The sequence below is a fragment of the Diabrotica undecimpunctata genome, chromosome 5 (assembly GCF_040954645.1).
Source record: "Diabrotica undecimpunctata isolate CICGRU chromosome 5, icDiaUnde3, whole genome shotgun sequence".
NCBI classification, from domain to species: domain Eukaryota; kingdom Metazoa; phylum Arthropoda; class Insecta; order Coleoptera; family Chrysomelidae; genus Diabrotica; species Diabrotica undecimpunctata.
In genome coordinates, this window is record NC_092807.1 from 68,581,380 (window position 1) to 68,601,471 (window position 20,092).

A 20,092-nucleotide genomic window follows, 5' to 3' on the forward strand; every position below is an offset into this window, starting at 1 on the left:
TTGGAACGGATATTAATTAAAAAAAATCCTCCTGTAAAATTACACTTTTGCTGGTTACGATGTTTTTCCTGAAAGGGCTCGATAAGTTTTTCAAAACATAAAAATATACCATTTAAATTATTCAGAGTCTGAGAAGATGCATGTGCTGCTTTCTTCATCTCGATTATTATTGGTTTGATATTGATCTCTATTATGTTGTCCAACTTCCACATTTTTGACTCGACTTTTTAGTTGAAGTAATATTATTTATTATCATAAATATTTTTTATGCCTACACATTTAAGGCTTATCCTCGAAAATCCTAACGGTTAAATTCAGTGGAATCTCTATTTTAAAAATATCTTTCCTTACGAAAACAAAATCCATTCACGAAGAATATTCTAAACGAAATCTTGTACTAGAGTTGAGCTTTATACCTACTTACAACCGGGACACCCACCTCCTGTGGTGAAAAGTCTTGGGTCTATACAATAAAGCGAGCGGGCGGTCTTCTATTCAGTGCGGTTATGGGGTAATTAGAATAATACGAGTATACCAGAGTAATATTATTTATTGAATAATTAATTCACAAATTAGCAAAGGTACATACAGGTAACAAATAATCGTCCTGTAAATCATAACAATCAAATCGAAGACAAACTTTTATAAAATTTTATTACAAAATAATGTATAACAAGATATTTTGAGGTCACAGTATTGCTGAATTCGTTTTTTATGTCTTATATTTTCTTTTGTTTTTTTTTATTACTTTTTTTACTGACAAATTAGCTTTTAACGTAGATTACAGTTTGATGATAAATATTCTGGAAATGGAAAATGTTGAGATGTGGCGAATAAAAATATTCATGAAATTAAAATGAAAGGATTTACGTCCATTAGGTTGACAAAGACATTATTTCCAATGCTTATAAAGGAAATAAATTCACAGCCTATGGAATAGAAAAACAATCCATTGCAGTACAAAAATTAAGCGAAATGCTTGCGTTAGATATTTGCCCATCAGGAATGTTTGTTCATCAGGAATATCGTTTTTTAGCTGCAACACCTGATCGACTCATAGGTAATATTATTGTCCAAATTAAATGTCCAATTTCAGCAAAGATTTATGGCCTAAAGATGCAATAGAGAAGAAAATACTAAAGTATATGGAAGTGAAAGATAATAGATATATTTTAAAGAGAAATCACGCATATTACTATCAAATTCACATAATAGAATTATGTGTAATGCTTCTTTAGAAGCTGTTTCAGATAAAAATTATAATAAAAATCTTGCAATTTTGGTAGCATATTTTCCCACAGTTTTACATCTTTATAAATCTTTTCGAATAAAATACCTGTTGGGGCCCATATTGCAAAGTAACAGTATTCTCTATTAGATATAAATAACTGTCCTTGCACTTGATAGTAATAGGAATCAGTTCGTTTCAAATGCAATTGACCATCAATAAGGCAAAACTGAAGTTTTTTTTGTTCAATAGCTTCTTCAGGCGTTAGTTCTCTTGCTTTATATGGACATTTGATTTCGACTACGCCTGAGTCACCTATTAAACCATCAGGACTAGCTGCAAGAAAGGGATATTCATCATGTATGAAAAGGCCTGATAGTTCAATATTTATATTTAAAATGGTTCTAACATATTTTTGCTTTAGGTTCGTTCGCAATTCCGTAAATCTATTTCCACAAAACGTTGGATTCAATATTGCTTCCACTGTTTTAGTTCTGTCTGTTTTGTCTCGCAATTTACATATTTTTCCGAAATTGCTGGACGTTAATCGTTGTTGACGTTCAATAAACCATGCAGCACTGTTATTTTGAGTCGTTGTATTATTAAAAATCTCTGTTCTTTCTGAGATATTTTTTTGAATTTTTTTTTAAATTCAGTTTTTTGCTTCGAAGTCTTCATCTGACAACTGAACTAACTCTTCTGCATTTAGGCCATAGTCTTTATCAGGTTGATTATTACTTTGTTTTTTTTTTTAATATATTTTTTTTGTCTTTTTGTTTGTTGGACCCTTAGATTACGAAACGTAGATATAACATCGACAAGTGCGCTGCCTGTCCGATTCCCCTTAATCTCCACTCCTTTGTCCTGCCAATCAAAATAGCAGAAAGAGTATACCCCTCCAGCACGGTTCGCCGGCAACGACTTGTTCACTATTTTAAATTTTTTACGTTAAATTGTGTGATTTTGTGTATTCAGTTTTCGGCTGTGTTAGTCTTTTTTTTATAAAATGCCACGGTGTATAATTAAGAACTGTATTTATCATTCAACTGCAAATTGTGTGAAAGACCAAAAAGTCAGTTAACCTATTTAGGTAAGTTTAAAATGTTCTATTTGTAATATTGTATCATTAGTAGCCATATTATATCGAGGGGAAGTGTTCGACGCTGTACTTCAGAACCGGACTTTTAAATTTTAAAAACTGCAATTTGTTTTGAGTGGTGATCTCAGATTAATGAGTGGTGATATTTAATTCGCTTAACGTCATCATTTTGATACTTCTGCGGTTTATTTGAAAGTGACATAAATTAAAGTAATTATCAATTATAAAAACCATTACATCCTTCTTATATAGATACTATTTTTTTTTGTAATTTTCGGTGAGGTAGTTGCTATCAATAGTTAGTTAATGTAACTCGTTTTAGTTTCCCTGCATCTAAAGAAATACGAGAGGCATGGATATTGTTTTCCATATAGAGGGAAAAGAACTACCAAAAATCCCTCGTATGTGTAATTTGCATTTTACTGAAGATTCGTTGGACAGAGAAAAATCGCCGTTTAAAATGTATCTAAAGAAAAATGCTGTACCCACTAAGGTACCTACAATAAATAAATTTTAAATCCATATGCATGCAATATAACTTATTGAAGTCTTTAAACTATTATATATTTTTAGAATCAACCAATTTTAAAAATACTGCAATGTCGTGAAGAACATAATGAAGAAATATCTACATATCCATACCACCGGAACCTAAAAAACAGGTAAATTTTATGCTAACCGGTCTAGCTAACTGACTAAGTTGAACTTACTGAATTTTGTAACATTTGTTATAATATAAAATTTTTTCAGAAACTCTTATTAAACGCACAAAAACCTAGTGGAAGTTCTAACATTACACAAACAACGCCAACAAGTTCACCTAAATCAAAAAAAGAACAAGTAGTTTTTACTACTTAAAAATAAATAGAATATACAGGGTATTAAAGTTGTAAAATAAAAATATTTTTTTTAATTTTACGCAAAAAGCATTTGTTAATTAGAATTTATGTGGTGTGTAAGTACCTATCTAAATTATTCATAATTGTCGTAGGAAACTACACCAAGAAAAAGAAAAATGAAAGGTCGTTTAGAAAAAGCCAATAAAACTATAAAACAGCTTAGAGTAAGTCTTCAGCATTACAAGAAGAGGGTTGCAAGGTTAATATATAATAATCAATAGTTTGAAAGGAAAAGTGTCAGATGAAGTTTAGAAATTTTAAGCCAAATTGGACCAAATCAAGAATTTTTCAAAAGCAAATTTTAATCAAGGCAAATATGGAACTGACCTTAAAACGTTTGCACTTACGTTAAATTTTTATTCCCCAAAAGCCTACAGTTTTGTCCGTGATACTTTCAACTCAGCACTTCCACACCCAAAAACAATTTCTAGATGTTACCAAAACTTAAATGGGAACGCAGATTTACTGCCGAAGAATTCCGAATTACTTAAAGTAAAGGCTGACAAATCAGAGCATACGATTGTGTGTAGTTTAACTATAGATGAGATGGCCATTCGTCGACAGATACAGTGGGATGGAAATAAACATTACGGCTACGTTGATTTTGGAGTTGACGTTGAAACTGAATGCAATTTAGTTGCTAAAGACGCATTTGTTTTCATGTTAGTTAGTATTAATGACTCGTGGAAGCTACCGCTAGGATATTTTTTAACTGACAGTCTAACAGGCGTTCAAAGAAGAATTTATTACTTCTAAAGAATTGGGATGTATTTTTCGACATAACAAATTTGAATCTACCTTTTTAGATCCTACATCAGGTCGTGAAATTGGTATATTTTTTTATCCTTGCCATATGGTTAAACTTTTACGCAATACCTTAGGAGATAAATTATTTTTACGTGATGACAACGGTGAAGTTATAAAATGGAATTATGTAGTAAAACTTAATGAAATTCAACAAGAGAAGGGTGTTCATTTAGCTAATAAATTGAGAAAAGAGCACGTAACATATAAAAATCAAAAAATGAAAGTAAGATTAGCAACACAACTACTTAGCGATTCTGTAGCTGATGCTATTGAATTTTTAAATCAAAGATTACAAATAGAAACATTTAAAAACTCCGAAGCAACTGTTAAATTTATCCGAGTTATTAATAAATTATTTGATATATTTAATTCTAGAACTATTTGCCAAAAGGGATACAAGCAACCTATTAATGAAGAAAATTACATTTCTATTGAAAACTTCTTAAAGGAAACCTCAGATTATTTGGAATCACTTACATTTATAGATATGAAAACTGGTAGTAAAAGTAGAAGAAAAATGGGTATTATTGGTTTTTGGTTTTGCATCAAAAGTTTATATATATTTATATAAAGAATTAGTTCAAACAAAATTGTTAGCATAAATTCCTACATACAAGAGTCAAGATCATGTCGAATTATTCTTTGGTTTGATTAGATCGATGGGGTCACAACAATAACCCAACAGTTAGACAATTTAAAAGCGCGTATAAAAAAATGATGCTGCATCTTGAATTAAGAGATTCATTTATGGGCAATTGTATTCCTTTGGAAATGATTTCAATTATGAAGCCTTGTGAAATAATCAATAAATCATGTAGCAAGGAGAGAATGGTTGATGAATTTGATGACGCATTGAACGAGACCAATAATCTGTCTGAAATTATATTTTGTATAGATGTTTCTGAATATAAAAAAGAGGTAATAACATACATACATGTAAGTGTTGTAAATAACCAAGTATTGTATAATCTTTTAAATAAAAGCTTTTTGAGAATAACAAGATCCATTTCTCCGAACAAAACTTTTTAACGTCACATGTTACTAATTTAGTTAAAATGATTGTGTTAACATACACCAACATTAAGAATACACCATTATAATAAAAATTTATTAGATAAGACTGTCAGTAAGAGGATACTGTATAATAAATTGACACTATTTTCTGGTTGCTAATACCACCAATGTTTCGTTCGCGTAGAATAGCCCCGGATATAGGACAGAATGTTTTTAAAGAATTTTATTGTACTGACTCACAGGAAAGTATGCACTTAATTTGTATGGGGAATTAAGCCTTCAATTGCACTACATATACCAATAACTCGATGTGTTTTTTATTCACTAAAATTTTAAACATGGTTTTTTTTTGTATACCATCATGGCCTCCAAACCTCAAATAGCTTTTCGTCTGAAGATGTTAAAGAAATTTAACGAAATATAACGAACTCTTTGTAAAGAGCACACTTTGGCTTTCATTTCAGCTGCTAACCCAATTAACTTCACCATTGACATATAATATATATATATATATATATATATATATATATATATATATATATATAATCACTAATATCTGCAAAACTTCCGAATACATTACTTTAAATTAACTCATATTAGTTTTAGTTATTGTTTTAAATAAATTATTTAATAATTAAATCACCATTACTCCAAAATTGTCCTGAATACGTACCTGTCACTCCTCCCACCCATTTGTCCTAACGTGAAATATTTGGCAGGCTTTGCGCATCTGTTTCTTGCCTGAACGTTATATCTATGATTTCTTTAATCTAAGGTTGGACCCATTTTTTATTTTTTTTAGCAAATAAATTTTGGTAATAACCAGTTGGACTTTTGCTTATATTTTGCAATATATTATTTAAATAATTTCCCCGTGAATTATATGAGACTGCTGCCGCCAAACACCTTAACCGATATCCACCTCCCTTGGTGTGATTTACACGTTAACCTTCAACAAATTTTGCTATAACAGAACTGAAGGTTTCGGCGTTATTATTGGTGGCGCTTTTTATCAAACTTGTTGCATGATATTTGAGCCTATTGCTTAATGATATAATATCGGACAACAAACCACACTCTTGCATTTCAGGAATGTAATTAATTTTCTGGTCCAAATTTTGTTTTTTACAAAAATAAGCGGCACAATTTTTGTGATCGCCGAACACGTGATACGCAGTGTTTTCAACATCTTGTTGTAAACCAAGTATTTTTAGATTGTCACTGGAATTGTTTTCCAGTGACAGATCTTAATAGTAAAGAAATAGCGTTTCCCGCAGAACTGTGTTTTTTTGAAGACTGTTCTCTTAATCGATTGACAAAATTGCGTAACAAATGGTTTTTGCACTCGATTTTCTCAATAAAAAAGTTATTGCCGTACGGCTTGGCTTCACACATTTTTTTGTATGTACTGCTGTCGCCATCAGCAATAACATATTTATATTTTAAGTTGTGCATTTGTATGCTCTGTTTAAAACCTTCTACAACAATTGCACTTTCTATCGCAGTCGAAGTACCGTTATAATTTTTGTAACATACGTGTGGAGTAATGGGATTTTTTGACGCACACAGACAACAATACTTGTTTTTTACGCCTAAGTACAATAGCTTACCAGTTCTTTTTCCGATAATACAAGCCACACCCGAATTGGCCGAAAATACAGATTTATTTGATCTTCTTGCCCATGCACCATCAGCTATTACACTAATAACAGCTTTGTTGTCTTCTGGATCAACTTCACCCCATTCTCGTGCCAGACTTTCTACTTCTTTTCCAGCAGCTAACATCAACTACATGGCTGTATTATAGAAACTGTCCATGAGCTTCTCTTCTGCTTTTTTGTAGATGCTCTCTGACATCACTGGCATATTAAGGGTCGAACACCATTCTTTTAAATTCGAATATTCTAACTCAACCAATATCACTGCAGTTACAGCAGCAGTATTGTTTGGAGTCTGTTACGAATGTGGATCATCCGTTGAAACTTCCACAGTCGATTTGCAGATATTACATTGAAATAAAAAAGTTGAATCCAATCCCTTTCTGGTTTCTTTTAACAGCTCTACTGTGCTACCATCACAAGAAAATAGTCCACAGTGTGAAAAACTTAGCAGAGCTTTGGAAAAATGACAGACGTCTACAATTCTTCTTCCACAAATTTTAGAAGATGACCTAAAAATAAAATGTTTATACTCCAACTCTGCCGAAAATATATTTCTTTTACAAAGTTTCTATTTGTCCTGATTTTTCAAGAATCTGAAACTCTTTAGAAACGCCTTCTGTTCGAATTCCAGAATCCACTTGGCCATGCCTACAAAAAAGCAATTTTGTTATTAAGAGATTCAATGGTTTTTTGCTTACGGAAAGAATTCAAACAAGATAGAACTTTTTGTAATTTCATTAAGACATGTTTAATAAACAACATACCAAAAAGTTCTCCAAAAGTGGGTGCTTCATTTTTATTAAACAAATTAACTGCGAAAATAGTTGTTTTTTGAAATACCTACGAAAGTATAAATTTTAGAAAAAAAACTGACTTAACTGTTGAAAAATAATTTTACACAAAAAACCCTTTACAATGATGAACATATTTATAAACTAACAAAAAAAGTTTTAGAAAAATATAAGCTTGTTTGAATTTTTCCGAAACAATTCAAGTTTTCGATCTACATTTACTCCACTATATTCCAAATTAATTATTAAATAATGAGAAAATGGTTCACTTACGCACTCGTTGAAGGATAAACTTTACTTTCAAGTGCCGTGTTCGAAATTTCATCCACATAATTAAGATTGACTTCCCTAAAAAATTATAATTCTATTACTTTTTGGAGTTTTTCATTTCAACAAATGCAAATGGAACAAATTTGTTTGTCAACAATAGAAATAGCAAAGAGAATAGCAGGAAATGGATCGGCCTTTCTCAGAAATGTAGAAATTTGATTACCCTATTTTATTTCGACAATATAATTTGGTATTTCCACGACAAAACTCCGCTTAAATCTTTGTAGAGAGTAGAAAGATATTGTTAGGGATACATGGAAATTCCAGCTTGGTATTTCCATATATAAATTACCATTACAATTAAAAAATATATAGAAATTTGATGTATAGAAATATGGATGTGAAACATGGATCATGAAGTATAATATGGTGGACAATTTAGGATGTGACTCAGTATATAATAAAGTATGGCAAAGACGCCATAACTATAAACTAAGACTATATTTACCAAAACGATACTCTCAAATAATTGATCCTGCATCTTGGAAAGATATTTCAGAATTAAACAGGAAGATACATACACGGAACTGAAAGAAATTACAGCAGGGCTACCACAAATAAGTGTCTTTAGTGTCAGGAAAATAAGCAAAAATAGACCATGTTCGTGACACTCAATAATGCAGGTCGCTGACAACTTTTTTAGTTATTTCAGACCTATAGGAAGAAAACCTACTTGTTTCCTGCCTTGAATTTGGAGCCGTTTTTTAATTATTATCAATTTAATGTAAAACGCGATTTTTTCTATGATTATTAATGATACTAGTATAAAAATAGATTTTTGGAAGAAAATTATTCATTAATTGTTTAAACAAACTAGACTATTTATTAATTAATATATAAACAAATTACATATTTGTAGTGTACGTAGAAATTACATACAAATTAAAAAAAGAATGATCAAAATCCATTGAGTAGATCCGGAGATATAGAAAATTTTATTAGTTTGAAATTGTTTGTTCGGTATTTAAACTTCATGGATTTGTAGGTTCTTCCTAGTCACCATTTGAACTACATTTTTGAAAATTCGTAGAGGGTCCTGTAAAAGTACAATGTTTGTGTAAATTTTTTAACAAAAAATACAAATCCCATTCTTTAACATGGCGTCAATGAGGTTCCTTAATTATTATAATCAAATTAGCTGTGAATTAACAAAAAAACATGGCCAACTTTGTCCCAAATTAACCTAGGCCAAATTTTTTATTTGAAAATTCGGGTGAAAATACTAGCTTTTCAAATGTAAAAAATGATTTTTTTCTGAGGACAATGTTTTTAAAGTAATTTTAAATGTTTATAAACTACATAATTTCAAAAATTTGGCATCAGGATTTTTGACTCATGTTTTATCTTTTTTTAATACGTATTGATAGTATAAGTCTTTTGCTTTCATTGTCACTCACAGCATTATCTATCTTTTTTATTTTCTGTCTTATGTTATTGTAAAAAAAAGGTCTCTGCGATAAACAAATACAATAACTTTTAAACTAATTAATATATCGGTCCCAAATTTTGAGGGTTTGGTAAGTACCCCAATACCCAACTTTGAGCGGAACTCTAAAGTTTAAAGTTTAAGTTTACTAAAAGTTTTTAACAAATATCAATTGTCACCTATTTTGCAGTTTGCGAACCAACAAATTGACTTTTCAATTCAAAAATCGGCATTTTAAAGCTTTGTCAATATTCTAAAAAATAAAATTTTGTTATTTTATGTCAAGTATTTAGCTTTCTAATGGAGTGCAAAAAATCGCGTTTTTTTGCATTAAATTGTTAATCATTAAAAAACGGGTCCGAACTTTAGGCAGGAAACAGGTAGGTTTTCTTTTTATAGGTCTACAATAACTAAAAAAGTTGTCAGCTACCTGGATTATTGAGTGTCACGAGAAAATCCTTATTACCCTGGACTAATATGACTGGATAAGCAAGTGACGAAACAAACTTCATATATTATGTAAACTTTACTAAAAAAAAAACGTTCAAAATAAATACATGTTCCAATAAATATAAATAATCAAATTCCATATTCAAATACTGCAAAATATTTGGGTATTACTTTGAGCTCATGTAAAGAAGAAAAGAAAATAATAATTCTGATTGAAATACAAAAAATGTACTGGCTGATTGACCAAAATTCTACGCTGTTTCTACATAATAAAAATTATTATTATTATATAAGCAAATACTGAAGCAATAGTATTATTATAAAAACAGTAAACATTTAGAAGGAAAATGTCACAAATCAACAGAAAATATTTCTATTCATATAAAAATTTAATCAAATTATAGGTACTTACTGCTTATTTATATAAAATGTCCTCAATCGTCGTAGACTTTTTCGTCCGGAACACAAACGTCTTCGTGAACTACCCATTTTAAAAACAATAAACACACTGGTTTATCAAAAGTCGGAATAAGCGCTAATAATGTTATTCAACATTATTTATTACCCTCCCCCGAGAGGATGTATACTTCTTACCTACCTGTCGGCGAGAATCCAGAAGCTATCGACAAGGACAGCCTGTGCTGACCGAAAGAGAGTTACATTTAGCAGAACTTTGAGATTTTTTAAAAAGTTTATACCAAATAGCTGCTTTGTGTTACATTTTATCTTAAAAAAAAAGATTCGGAAAGTGGGTCAAATTCTGTAGTGCCCTATTTAAAAAAAAATTTTTACGGTTATTTTAACCAACAATATTTAAAAAAAAATATTGTTTAAACAATTTATTAATTTACAACCAAATAGTGCACTAAAACTGTTTAAGACCTTTCATATAAAAAAAGAATCATCTCAATATCTGCCATAGTTTTTGCGTTATTTGATATAAAATTTTACATTTTAATTTAGCTATGCCCAGAATCGCGAGGAACGGTCTTAAAGGTATTATTTTTGGCTGCTACATAATTTTTCATTTTTGTCCAGATGAGTTTAATTGTGTTGAGCTCACAATGGTATGTAGGCAGCCTTAAAACTATTTTGTTTTGGCTCTTTGCCATCTTATCAACAGCTAACAGTTGCACTTTTAACATTGAGTCTTCAGAACCTATATATTTTTATCTCAGCCACACGAAAAGAAAATACAACTTTTCAAAACATAAGTAAAATAAATTATTGGTTTCTTTTACCATTACCCAAGTGATTACCACAAGCTATTTTTAATTTTGATGAATAAATACTTTGTTTTTGGATACTAAAAGTTTACTACACACTATAAAACATGTCAAAAATAACGTTACAAAACATAAAATTTATTAACTTTAATATAATAAAATATATAAATCAACACACTACAATTTGAATATAAATAGACTGAGAAGTTTGGGCCTGTAAAATGACAATCATGCTCGCTAAAGGCGCTAAATCATATTTAATAGCCTATCAGCGAATGATAAACCGAATACTGTGAGAACACGTGTATGTCAGGCTCTTTATGTTGGGAATTTGCAATGTGAATAGGGTTTAAATAAAAGTGGAAATTCAGAGTAAAAATAACAAGCTCATAGAAAAACCACAACCGTGACTGATTATAATGATTGTAAAGTATTAATTGACATTTCAGATCACCTGAAATCAACCATAAGCTAGCGGTTGAGCTTCTCACTGGTTCAGCATGAGAAATGCACTTATTTTGAATAAATCTATAAGTAAAAATAATATACAAATTACTGCCTTCAGAGAAGAGGTAACTCGAAAACTATTTTAAACAGATATCCCTCAAGACTAGCAAGAGGTGTTAAAAACTTGTTGCCTGAAAATAATGGAATCAGCAAGAAGAAGGTGTACAGTTTGCTATGAAAATATGAAAAGTGTGATAATTGTGAGTCCTTTTTTGTGTCAAGTGCTTTCTGTAAAACACAAATCTATGAAAATTTAATATGTAAAGAACTATACAGTGATGAGTGTCTTACCACCCGGCAAAATAGCGGAAAGGATAGAAGACAGATTAAGTTGTGAGATAGTACGAGATAAGGCTAGTTATTAGACGTGTCTATTTGACTTCAGTCATAATTATACGGATGACCTCGAAAATATTTTATTTTAATAATTTCTGATGTTAGAATAAATGATTAAATATATTAAGATATATGTATTATAGTAAAAAACATTAATTAGTAGCGATTTTAAATTATAAATCTTTAAGTTTATTTAATAATAAAAATAACTCAACTGAAATATTTGACTAAACTAAATAGGAATGATCAGTCCGAAAACAATTTTTGTATGTGAAGTTGGCGTAATAGTTAGAGACGTTGTCTATTGAGAAGAATACTGGGGTTCAATTCACACCAAGGGTAAAATTTTTGTTTTACTCAATCAAAAATAATAGAAAATATGATACATATTAGGTAACAAGTTTTCGAAAAACTCATTATTTACAATTTATTCTTATTCCAATGTTATAAAATAGAAATACGAAATATTTCAAATTCAATTCCAGTTTTACAGTCTTCAGTTGTGAATGGAAAATAATCCATTGAAGACTGTTTAATGTCAAATCCATCACTAAATTCTCAGTGTTAATATCAATTCCTCTGTACAGGTAATGATTTTCAAAACAATTGACGGCATTGGAATGGATGCGCGCGAACAGCTATCTGCTTTATAGCTAACCAAATCATCAAGCCTTCAAGTTATCAAATAATAACACATCGAGAAGTGTTTTTTACGGTAAACAGAAACTTTTTATTGAAAAAACAATTCGTGAAAAGGATTTTAACGGTCGAGGAAAAAGTGCAAATTGTTGTCTGGCATGTGTATGGATTATCAGACATGATTAGACAACAATTTGTAAATATGTTTCCAAATAGGCCGGCTCCAGCACGATCAACAATTCAGTCTATTATACGTAATTTTTTTACTTATGGATCCGTGTTCGATCCAAGAGGAGTTCTCAGACGAAGGGAGGTAAATCCAGATTTGGAACTAAGGGACACTTTGATTTGTGCAAGTATTGAGCAAAATCCTACCCAATCAACACCTCGTCTCGGAGAACAATGTGGAATTCCAAGATTTAGAGTAGGTGAAATTTTGTAAAGATATCGATACCGTCCCTATAAACTTCATAAATCCAACGAACAATTCCCCGGGGATCAATATAGACGTTTAGAATTTTGTCAAACTGCAATGGAAATGTCACATCAAGATGAACATTTTTTAGAGAACGTTTTGTTCACCGATGAATGTACGTTTTCATTGCATGGCCGTCACAATTCAATCAATGCTAGGTATTGATCTCGAGGAAATCCTCGTCAGATTTATGTCGCTCGTACCCAGCGTCTTCGAAAAGTAAATGTTTGGGGAGGCATAATAGGGAATCATGTCAATGGTCCATTTTTTATAGACGGTATGTTGACAGCGGAAATACTTCTGCAAAATGAAATTGTCCCAGCCCTTTGTAATTTATCAATACCTTTCGATTCCATATGATTTCAACACGATGGTTGTCCTGCACATAATTCTCGCATCGTCAGTGAATATCTCAGTGCGACTTTTCCTAATCGATTGATTAGTGGCCACGGATATTTTTTTATTTTTGTAGAATTTTTACTTATTTAAACATTCTTTAAAAGTTTTTACTTTATTTTCGAAAGTACGACGATACTGTTTTGTCAATAAGATTTTTTGTTTTTAGTTTTTGTTTAGTTTTGTTTAGTGATTCAAAGCAAAACGATCTTTGCATAATTTCAAATTATTAAAAAAAAACCCACATGTGGGTTTTGAACTCTAATCGTCTGCGATGTCTGTATCGCAATATCGAATTCTTACCACTAATCCACGAAGGATTTATAATTATTCCGTGACAAGAGTGTATGAAACTCCTCAAATCATATAAGAAAATATTCTTGGTTAATAATTTAAAACTTTAGATTAAATAATCACTATTAATTAAATTATTTTATTCCCATTTTTGCTTTATTGTGGTAAATCAGTTTTTACTTTATGCGAAATTAAAAAATGGAAATACGTCACACTTTCGACGTTACTCATAATAATTATGACCGAGGTGATTTAGCTCGAATCTAACGTCTAAAGGTGTGAGACTATCGATAGTGGTAATGTAATGGAATATAAATTATAGGTTTTTCCGATTATTTCTCACCTCTACGAGTTTCGTCTCTTTTTATTTCACAAGGTAACTGTGTTTTCTATCTCTTACGTTAAAAAGCCGAGTGGTAAGACACTCATCAATCACTGTATACAGTTTACAACTTATATACATTCTGTAACGAAATAGCCCATCTCCGATACGTCATAATTCTTAGAAGGATGAATCTAGAAAACGCAAGAATTGGCATTTCAATAGCGCCCGTCTTTCGATGCGGTTTCGATGAGACGAATTAGAGGTGGGACTACTCCAGAATATTCTCGAACATAATACTTTTGGTATATATATATATATATATATATATATATATATATATATATATATATATTGTACCTAAAAGTAAAGTGTCAGAAGTATTGCGTCAGTTGCATGACGATGCATCAGGTGGACACTTTGGTATTACGAAGACTTTGGAAAAGGTTCGAGAACGGTTCTATTGGGTGAACTGTAAAGATGATGCAAGAAGATGGTGCCGGAAATGTGAACTGTGTGCAACCAGTAATGGTCCAGTTGGTAAAAAGAGAAAATTTGCATGGAAAGAGTAGCAATCGACATTGCAGGTCCACTTCCAGAGACGAATGATGGAAATAAATATATCCTGGTAGCTATGGATTATTTTACGAAATGGACTGAGGCCTACGCGATACCAAATCAAGAAGCTGCTACCGTTGCAGAGGTACTTGTTAAAGAATTCTTCAGCCGATTTGGTGTTCCTTTAGAGATCCACTCCAACCAAGGGCGAAACTTCGAGTCAACCTTTTCCCAAAACGTTTGTAAATTGATTGGTGCCAATAAGACCAGAACGACACCCCTGCATCCTCAATCAGATGGAATGGTCGAGAGGATGAACCGAACAATGGGAAACACCTGTCCAAAGTTGTATCAGAACATCAAAGAGATTGGGACCAGCACATTCATTTATTCCTAATGGCCTACCGCTCGGCCGTGAATAAAACTACAGGCCAGACTCCAACCTGCCTGATGTTAGGTCGTGAAGTTCGTTTGCCCTGCGATCTAGAGTTTGGCTGCAGACCTTCCGAAGAACATGTTGCAAGCGAAGATTATGTCGACCGCCTGAAGTTAAGAATGAACAACATTCATGAACTTGCCCGATAACGCATCCAGTTAGCCAGTGACAGAATGAAAGATCAATATGATTCTCGATGCAAGAATGAAAGCTATGAGGTAGGTGATCTTGTTTGGCTTTATAATCCACAACGTCGTCGAGGCTTGTCGCCAAAACTGCAAAGACAATGGGAAGGTCCGTATGAAATTAAAAAGAGAATAAATGACGTAATATACCGAATTAAGAAGTTGCCGAAAGGTAAACCAAAAGTAGTTCACATAAATCGTCTTGCACCATATACTGGCTCAAATGAAACAGAAGAAGCACGAACCCTTCAACAAGCTACGAGGATATATGGCGTGCTCTAAATAATTTGAAAAAAATCGTGTGCAATTATGACATCAAGAATTTGGTCTTACCCAAGATAGGCCATGCACTAGAAAATCTGGACTGGAGGATTGTCAGAAGCATGCTTGAAGTGATCTTCCGAGAAACCGGCGTACAAATTACTGTGTGTTGTATTAACCCGAAGAAATCGTGTCCTTCAAAGTCTGTAGACTGTTATTTCTTCTTGAGGGGTTCATGCAGAGCTGGAGAGCTCTGTAAATTCCGCCATCCTGGGCCTACATCTGGAGTTGCTGATCGGGACGCTCAGATCTAAGAGTGGAGCAGTGTAACGAAATAGCCCATCTCCGATACGTCATAATTCTTAGAAGGATGAATCTAGAAAACGCAAGAATTGGCATTTCAATAGCGCCCGTCTTTCGATGCGGTTTCGATGAGACGAATTAGAGGTGGGACTACTCCAGAATATTCTCGAACATAATACTTTTGGTATATGTATGTAACGATGTTAGGAGTAGAGTTTAATTGATAAGAGAATACCGAACTGTAAACTTATAAATAAATAAATATATTTATATAAATTCGAACCGCTCGTTTTATTTAATCTCGTTACAATTCTAAAAAATTCACTTAAATTATATTTTTGTAAAAATAAATGATATACTATAAATTAGGCATCTTATTTTCAACAGCTATTACAGTATTAATTTTCATGTTAAACAGCAGGCATTTCAGAAATCTGACTAGAGCGCCTTGTGCAATTCATATGCCTATCAATAAAGGCGGGTTGACACGATTCAAGAATGCTTGGATTCCAACTTGGACCAAGTAGACTTGAACAAGTGTACTTGTACCAAGGTTGTTGCCACGGTTAAACGACTTGAATGTCAAATAACCATTGTAAAGATGGCGGAAGTGATTGTGGAAGGTGTTCTAGTGGTTGCTGATATGTTGATACATGATCTTGAAATCCAGAAAAAAAGGAATAAAAAAGAAAAAATGCCGCACTTCTAGCATCCTTATTTTTATATTCCTTAATCCGTACATTCCATAATGCTTCCTCAGCTTCGTAAAACTCCACGAATCTAACACTCTCCCTTTCAGGCCATTTTCTTTTTGTTTACTTCTCGTTTTCGATACCAACGCCATTTTAATTTTACAATACCACACTACTTGGATCCAAGGAAGTTGGCCAGTGTCTTACATAACTAGTAGAGAAAGTAATTTAAAATCAATCAACCTCGAAGGATGTCATTAGCAATTGCTCTCAAAAACTGTTGTTTTACAAGTACCTAAATATTAACAATTAATTTATAGTTATATCAAGATATGCATAATTAGTAAAAGATATATGAAGATCATATTTCTTTTTTGAAAAAACAATTTGTTTGTTTGTAAATAGCAATAACTGCAATGATAGGTTTATAACTTTAGTTTTTCTCTTTCAAACAAAAACTTGAAGCAATTAGGACAAATGGATAGTGATAGATAAGTAATTACCATCTACCAGTGACGTGACTTACTATCTTTATTAAAGGGTTTACATTCTGTTGAATATTTGTTGACATAACCTTAAAAAATGGCATGAACATGTGACAAATGTTCCAAGAACTGTGTTTTTAAAGAACCTAACAAAGGTACAGGGGAAGTTTTTGGTTACCCTTGTAACATTTGCAAAAATGTTTTATGCAAAAACTGCAGTTGAAGCTGCAGAGCTTCTTAGCTCGACAGAGATAAGGTGTATACTTCTGGCCAGCCGAATTATGCCATATTTGTGTGGTGACTGCGTGCCAGGAATCAAAAAGGCAGTTACACTAAACAACAGTGTAAAAGTATTAGAAGATACACTAAGTGAAATCAAAATTGCAAACTGTCAAAAAATGGAGTTTAAAAAAACAGATTCGTGAGATAACCGATGAAGTCAAGAGTTTGAAAACTAGTTTTACTAAGTACCTCATTTGAAGACATTAAGAAGGATCTTACCTTCATAAAAAATACCACCTCTACATCAAATACAAAAAAACGACAATAATTACAGTTCCACATTGGTGCACGGCAGTGTTTTGTATGAAGTGTCTGAGAGACAAAAGAATCTTACAATCTTATGATCTATAATATGCCTCAAGATAGTAAGGAAGATGACCCATCTAAAACTAAGGAAATGCTGTCGGGCTTAACTGGTTCTGATATAAAAATAGTCAGTTCGACTAGAATTGGTAAACGAAATAAAAATTGGTCAATCACTGCCACTAACTCTAGAGTCACCTGAAATGGTTCGGTTGATATTGAGAAAAAAGAGGGAGTTGGATAGAGGTTTAAAAGTATTCCTGGAAGCTGATTTAACTACTGAACAACGAGCTGAGGTCAATGCACTAAAAAATGAGTTAAAAGAAAGACAGTGTAAGGGCGAATCCGATCTCATTTTGAAATATGTTAATGGTATTCCAACGTTAATACGAAAAAATTAAACAGATCTACCAGGTTCAAAGCCTCCTCAGTCGAGACTTCAAAAGCGCTGGTGTATTTTCAGAATGTCAGAGGGTTACATACAAAACTTCAGCTACTGTTTGAAAATACTTCTTATTCACAATATGATATTTTAGTTTTTAATGAAACATGGTTAACAGATGACATAAAGAGCGCCGAACTGCAAATGTTTGACTACAACATATATAGAAGAGATAGATCCTCAGAAACAAGTACCTTCAAAAGAGTGGAGGATAAACAGTGTTCGTTTGTCAGCGACTCAAAATATCGAAGATCTTTTTGTCAAGATTGAGATTGGCCACATCGACAAGTTTATCTTTACAACTGCCTACTTTCCACACTGTAGTATCATTGAGAAGTCTGTTGAATTTGCAGAAAATGTAGATAGTTTAGCTGAAAAGTATCCAGAATATAAGTTATGTATCCTGGGACATTTTAATCTTCCCAATTGTAAGTGGTCCATTGATGGATTGTCTTCTGTGGCTATTCCATTACCAGGGACCTTACCAAATGAAGTCGATTCCATTCAATTCCTCTCATTTTTATGTTCCTTTCATAATCTCTATCAAGTAAACAGTGCTAAAAATCCATCATCCTCCACTCTCAGTTGGGTTTAAATGTGAATCTCAATATTTCAATGAGTCAGAATTGATTGGAGATGCTTTTTATAGAGACTTTCGCTCAATGAGTGTACGGGAAGTAACAAATACGGGAAGTAACTTTCTTTCATAATTTAACCGGGATGATTTGTTTAAAGATAAAAGTCTTTATTTGATATATATATATATATATATATATATATATATATATATATATATATATATATATATATATATATATATATAGTATATTAAATGATATTTTTGTTCCCCTGAAAAAGTATTCAGCAAAAAAGTTTCCTGTCTGGTTTTCTCCAGAGCTTAAAAAACATTAATCAAAAAAAAAAAGAAAATGCATAAAAAATATCTAAAATCTCAATTACTTGCTGATTATAATGAGGTTTCAATAATTTAACCGGGATGATTTGTTTAAAGATAAAATCTTGATGATATGATCAACATGTTTTATGATGTTATTTACCTTGCAATTGATATTTTTGTTCCCCTGAAAAAGTATTCAGCAAAGAAGTTTCCTGTCTGGTTTTCTTAAGAGCTTAAAAAAACATTAATAAAAAAAAAAAGAAAATGCATAAAAAAATATCTAAAATCTCAATTACTTGCTGATTATAATGAGGTTTCTTTATTACATGCTAACTGTAAACAACTGAAAGAACAATGCTATCTTGATTATGTTGCTCTAACTGAATCCTCTTTGAAAGATAATGTTAAAAATTTCTGGAAATTTGTTAACAGTAAAAAAACAGGAATAATATTCCGTCTGTTATGCACTATAATAATATTTCTGGCTCTTCTGGCATGGAGATTATCAATTTATTTGCTGAATACTTTTCCAAAACTTATAGTGATAAAGATTTTGATTTGCAGGATGAAACCTTTTTAACAGGAGACATCAACCTATCACAATTTAGCATTTCTATTTCGTCAATATATGAAAAACTTTCCATTTTGGAAAGCAACAAGGGGCCAGGTCCATATGGTCTTCCACCTTCTTATCTTAAACACTCTAGCTTTTTACTTTCTAGACCACTTTTCAACATTTTTAACCTAACATTAAAGACAAAGATGTTCCCGGTCAACTGGAAAACTAGCTTTATTACCCCAATACTAAAATCTGGAGATAATTCTCAAGTGAACAATTATTGGCCTATTAGCATTCTAAGTTGTATTCCCAAAGTTTTTGTGAGCCTTGCCTGTGACTATTTGTCAGCAATTTTAAAAGGCTGTTTTATCGACCAGCAATTTGGATTTCTCTCTAGCCGCTCCATTGAAATTGTTCTGAAGCTATTTTCTTGTGGCATTTTAAATTAATTTATATTTAAATGGGAATAAGCCACAATTAAAGGTTAAAATACGTTTATTGACGTTTCAATTTCCACTTCGGAAATCGTTCTCAAAATACAAACATTAGTAAATTAAACAAATTTTGTTTTTTGTTACTTAGTGAAAAATTCTTCTAATAATTTAATTTTATCTGACTCATCTATATTGACAATTCAGACATACCTTATACATTTTAAAGTAGACGACTTTAAAATGATATTGCCAATATTGTTGAGTTGCGTTCCTGGGACGACTTTACTTATAAGATAGTTCATTCGATTACATGAAATCAACTTGAGAATATCCGTCAGAAAAGATTATAACATG

At 31.8% G+C, this 20,092-nt stretch overlaps 1 protein-coding gene and 1 long non-coding RNA gene across 5 annotated transcripts in view; both read right to left on the reverse strand.

Annotated features, from left to right (window-relative positions):
* The window catches only part of LOC140441371 (transmembrane protein 209), a 322,551-nt gene that overhangs the window by 287,117 nt on the left and 15,342 nt on the right, over positions 1–20,092 (reverse strand). The gene's annotated exons all lie outside the window — the stretch shown is intronic.
* On the reverse strand, positions 386–8,021 carry LOC140441372 (uncharacterized). Its single transcript, XR_011950984.1, has 3 exons — positions 7,773–8,021; positions 6,658–7,356; positions 386–803 (listed from the first exon to the last, which is right to left on the reverse strand). It is a non-coding gene; the product is annotated as an uncharacterized lncRNA (long non-coding RNA).